Genomic DNA, 5,344 nt, shown 5'->3' with positions numbered 1-5,344 from the left:
CTGAGTCCTCCATGTGGGCAGATTTTTAGCAACCCAGCCCAGCCAAGTCGAGCCCGGCTAAACCCTGCACAACTAAGACTCCTCTGGGCTGAGAGGAGAAAGCTGGTTGTGGTGCCAGGGAGGGGCCTGAGATGCGCGGCCCTGAGAGAACATTCCTGGGCTGGGCTCCTGATGGCGCGAATGGCAGGCCCTTCCCACATGAGCTGTTCCCAGACAGGCCGTCAGGTGTTGTTTGATGCTGTGCCATCTGTCGTGGTTTGCATCTGGAATGTCCCTCAAAGGCTCATACGTTGAAGGCTTGGTGCCCAGTGCAGCAGTGCTCAGGGGTGGGGCTTTAGGGATCATGAGGGCTGTGACCTCTTCAGTGGATTAATCCAGTGGTGGAGTCAGGGCTGAATGCACTACAGAGGTGGTGGAAACTGAGGTGGGGCCTAGTCGAAGGAAGTGGGTCCTTGAGGGAGTGTCCTTGGGGACTATATCTTGTCCTTGGCCCTTCACCCCCAACCTCTTCCTTCCTTGCTGCCATGAGGTGAGCAGCTTCCCTCCACCATGTTCTTCCACCATGTTGCTTCTGGTCTTGGGATGGACCTAAAAGCCATGGAGCCCACTGACCATGGACTGAAACCATGAACCAAAATAAATCTTTCCTTCTTGAAGTTGACTTTATAAGGTATTTTGTCACAGTGACAGAGAGCTCACTAATAATACACCACCCTCACCTCACTCTGAATGATTGTCCTTCAGGGAGGGGAATTATATTGAGGGAAGAGTCCAGTCCACCGTGGGAGCCACCCCAATGTGCAGTCAGCAAGTCCTATTTCAGGTCTTTGGGTGTCTCTAGGAAGGACCAAGTTATGTGAGGGGGTGAGGGCTGGGCGTGTGGCTCAGTGGTGGAGCTCTTGCCTTGCACATGGGGGGCCCTGGGTTCAATCCTCAGCACCACATAAAAATGGAATAAAGGTGCTGTGTCCATATACAACTAAAAATATATTGAAAAAATATTGAAGACTTTGAGGCACTTGAGTGAACTCAATCTGGAGCTGAGGCTCAAGTGTTTTCTGAGGTGATTTTTGCCGCTCTTATGCTACAGAACCCAGATTTTTTCCCGCTGTTCTGTGACTTCAAGCTGCTTGTTAAACAGGGCCTTCAGAGGAGAGGAAACCAACTGATTAATAAAGTGCTGGTGAAAGGAGTGAGACGGGGTGGGGGTCGGGGGAGCCGTCAGCAATGCCAAAATGCAGTCTGGGCCTGACCTCAGAGCCCTGCCTGACAAGGGGTGACTTTTGCAGGACTTCTGCTCTGTCTCCACGGAGGCCAGGGCTGCTTAGTGCCAAGCCTGATGTGGACACGTGCCTGCTGGATGGAGACGGAAACTCATTTCCCATCTGTCACATCGCCTGACACAGGGTTGGTAATGATTTTCTGTCAGGCGAGGCCTGGCTGGATTTGAACCTGTGACCCAGAGGTGAAGGGTCGGATGTAGGGCTCCCTTTGCAGTAACCAGCCACCCGTGCCTCCTTGTGCCTGGCTCAGATCTCTCTTGCATCTGCCTGTGTGTTCTCATCCAGATGCATTTTGGTCCTAACTTGGCATGGGGCCCAGTTGTTGATGTCCCTGTGTGAGCAGGGGATGCATTTGTGTCCCAGGGGATGGGAGATGGAAGGCAGAGGGGCAAGGCCTGCTTGATCCACACGCTATGTGCTCCTTTTAAGCTGAGCCTCCCCAGGACCTTTGCATGTCTACAGATCAGCCAAGGCCATAAGGGATGTGGGTCTGGAGGAGGTTCTTTAGGTCTCAAGTAATCTGGGGTGAAATTGTCATCATTATTTGTACTGATTTTCTTTTTAATAATTAAAAAAAACCCTCTCTGGAGCATCGGTAAATTGATTAGCACCATGACCCCCATTCAGTGAATGATAATTGAGAGTTACATGCCTCTCTTCCAAAAATCGTGTTTTACAATCTGAAGATATCTGTTATCCAGAACCAGAAAAACAGCCCAGAGAGCAGACCTCAAGGGTTACCTTATTATCCAATAAACATTTATTGAGTTTCCTCCTGTCTGATAAGTGTTCTGTTAATTACCAGGGTTACAGAGATAAGCATAATAAGGTCCCCATTGGAATGAATTATTTAGAGGGAGAGAGAAGTGGAAAAAGATGATTTGGTGCAATCTGATGAGTGACAGAAGAGCCAGTAGAGGAATTCAGTAGATAGTTGAACACCCAGGACTGTGTCACATGGGGTCTCATGGTGGTGGGGGTCTGGGGGTCTGGAGTCCAGGCTAGCCGCAGCACAGAGGTGGAGGGAAGCACAGGGGTGGACCACTCCTGAGACCCAGTGGAATCCGGGCTTTGCCACTTACAAGCCACGGAACTGGGAACTTGGTCCCATGGGGACTCTATTTCCTAATCTGTAAAACAGGAATCATTACATCAGTGTCAAAAATTGGTGTGAGGATTAGGTGGATAGATCATTTAAAGCACTGGAGCATGTAGCAGAGGGCGCAGCCCACGGTAGAGGGTTGAAAATGTCAGCAGTTTCATGCATTGGCCAGCAGGGGTTGTGGCCAGAACAGAAGAACATTCTAGGAAAGGTACTAGAGAAAGGCAGCCACAGTGGACTGCTGGGGAGGTAGGGGTCAGTTGGGGGGGGGCAGTTCAGATGGAATCAACAGAACTGGTGACTATCGGAATAAGAAAAGTGGGATGAGAAGTTCGCAGGGGATGAGAAGTTCGTGGTTGCTATGCCAACAGAGGAAGGCGGTTTGGGGAGGATGGAGTGCGGGGGTGACTGAGTGCTCAGGGCCTGTGGGGTTGAGGCGCCTGAAGGCATCGGGTGGAAACAGGAGCTCAGGGCAATGGATTTGCTGGTTTACAACAGAAGACTGACACCATGTCACTCTCTGAGGGAGGTTCCCACTGGGAGAACACTGGGAAGAAAGTCCTCAGGCCCAAATTCCTGCAACTGGTAACACTGAAGAGTCTGTGAAGGGGACTGACAGCCACTCCTGTTATGATGCACTTGATGGAGCAGAAAGGGGACATTTTGGCCTGGATGCAGCTGGAGTGCAAGGGTCAGCCTGCTGCAGGAACCGGCCCCAAAGGGAGAACACATCTCCTATTGGTTAATGGAATCAGTGAGGGCAGCTCTGTGTAATCAGAGGGTTCTCCACCAGACTCGGGGAGAGCTGGGCACCATTTCTTCCTGGGGTTGTTTGGAGTAGGAAGGAAAAGACAAGCCCGGGCGGCAGAGGTGGGCTGGGAGGGCCTTTCCATCTGTCCTTCCCCTGGGTGTTCCTGGGCACGCCTGTTGGAAGTCAGGGATCTTAAGATTCAGAATCCAGAGTCTTCATTTACTGATGGTATAGACTCCTGCCCAGGTCCGTTCCTGACTTGATCAGTGATATTTGATGGACTCTAATAGATTACAAGTCACGCAGAATAGAATCCAACCCTGGCCAACACAGGTATGATTCCATATATCCAATTCGGTTTGCCCAGGTCCCCTCCACTGATGGAGCCCTTACCACCTGGCAGGCACTGTGACAAGCTAGTTGTGGGGATTCTCTCATTCCACCCTAATAACAACCCTGTGCTGTCACACAATTGTCACTTTGGCTTTGTGAGCAGAGGAGTGAACTCTTTGCCCTGTGTTCAGCATGACCAGGACTTCCTCAGTGTGGACACAGAGTAGCTGCTCAGGGTCCGTGTTGAATGCCCGACATGTGAGATATAACTGGGTTGGAAGTCATGGTAAACAGGTATTGGTGGAAAAGATAAGTTCTAGATGAGCGGCAAAACCAGCCCAGGAGACGGTTCTGACAAGAGCTGCTTGTGAGCACTCAGAATCGGGCCTAGATCATCCAGCAGTGGCAGCAGTCCACATGGCTGCAAGGATCGCAAGCTTGGAACAGCCGTTGACAAGGAAATGATCCATTTCTTCAGCTCTAGCGTGTCTTTCCCTACCATGGACTCTGAGGCCTGGTACATACGTCACCAACCCCAGGTTCTTTCCTTCCCATTGCCTGGTATTTCTGGGTTGTAGGGCTTTTGATTCCACCCAAAGAAAGAGCAACAGCCTTTATCAAAACCTTGGTTGCAGAATTCAAGTAGAGGTCCAAATCACTGTTATTTTCCAGAATTTCCAAGCATGAGAAAATAAATCTTGCAAGGACCATGTGGCTTGGGGATTGGAAAGAAATCTGCTTAGTGATTAGGTCCTGGTGGGCTCCTAAAGTCAGGAAAATCTGAGTTTGAATCCCAGCTCCACCACTGGAGGATTTGTGAGGTTGGACTCACTACTTACCTTCCTGGACTTAGTTCCCTTCCTTACCAATGCAACCCAGATAATAATGGTGCATCTCCTCCGAGGGTCAATGAAATAATTAAATGAAAACTGTGAGTAAGGAATTTAGTAACTGTAACATAGCGGTATGCTGGGATCATGAGGGCCAATCCTGGGCACACCTCTTCCTAACTCCATCTTCAGCAACAGCCTGGCTTGAAATTGGCCAGCGTGGAGCATTTACACCTCAGAAATGGGCAGGTGCTATAATGGGAGCTCTGCCCGCTGCAATGGCAAATCCCCCCCATCCATCTGAGAACATGTTAACTTTTTTTTCAATTCACATCTTCATACGTGTATTATGGCTTAAGAATGAATTTCATGTTGTGTGTGGGAAGTATTCTCTCCCCCAAATTTCTGGGGTTTCCGTTCTTCTGATCATCTCATAAACAGAACTGCTTGCCTGTGACTTGGCATCTTTATTACTAGAAGGTTCTACTTTTTCTTCTCTATATCACCTCTTAGTGGATGTTGACTATGTGTAGTTCATTTTTGTCCAAGTGGATGAACACCTCTAATGTAAAACATGTTCTTACTATGGTTGTTTTTTGGGTGTGGGGTTTGGGATGGGAAAAGCAAATATTTTAGAATTGCCAAAAAGAAATTATAAAAGTAACAGATAAGTGAAAGACGATGATAAAAACCACGACCACCATCACCTCTCCACTTACACAGGTTACTAAGTACGTGCCAGGCATTTCCTACCTGAGTTGTTTCCATCTTCAGACAGCTGCCTCCTCCTCCTCCCTCTTCTCTTTCTACAAAGAGAGATGTTCTGCTTGATAAATGGGCTAGGGCTGACATGAATTATGGTATTTCTCCAAGTAGTAGCTCCATTTTGTGTTACATGCTTATAACCCCATCAAAGTGTGACTAAAGTCAAATGTAAAATTAAACATCTCCTCTGCATTCCTGTTTCCTCAGAGTAACCACCATTAGATATAGTCTAATAGTGGCTCAAACAGTCCTACTTATTCATTCTGGGGCTCTAAGCCAG

The sequence above is a fragment of the Ictidomys tridecemlineatus genome, chromosome 9 (assembly GCF_052094955.1).
Source record: "Ictidomys tridecemlineatus isolate mIctTri1 chromosome 9, mIctTri1.hap1, whole genome shotgun sequence".
Lineage (NCBI taxonomy): Eukaryota > Metazoa > Chordata > Mammalia > Rodentia > Sciuridae > Ictidomys > Ictidomys tridecemlineatus.
Note: the sequence above shows the minus strand (reverse complement) of the source record.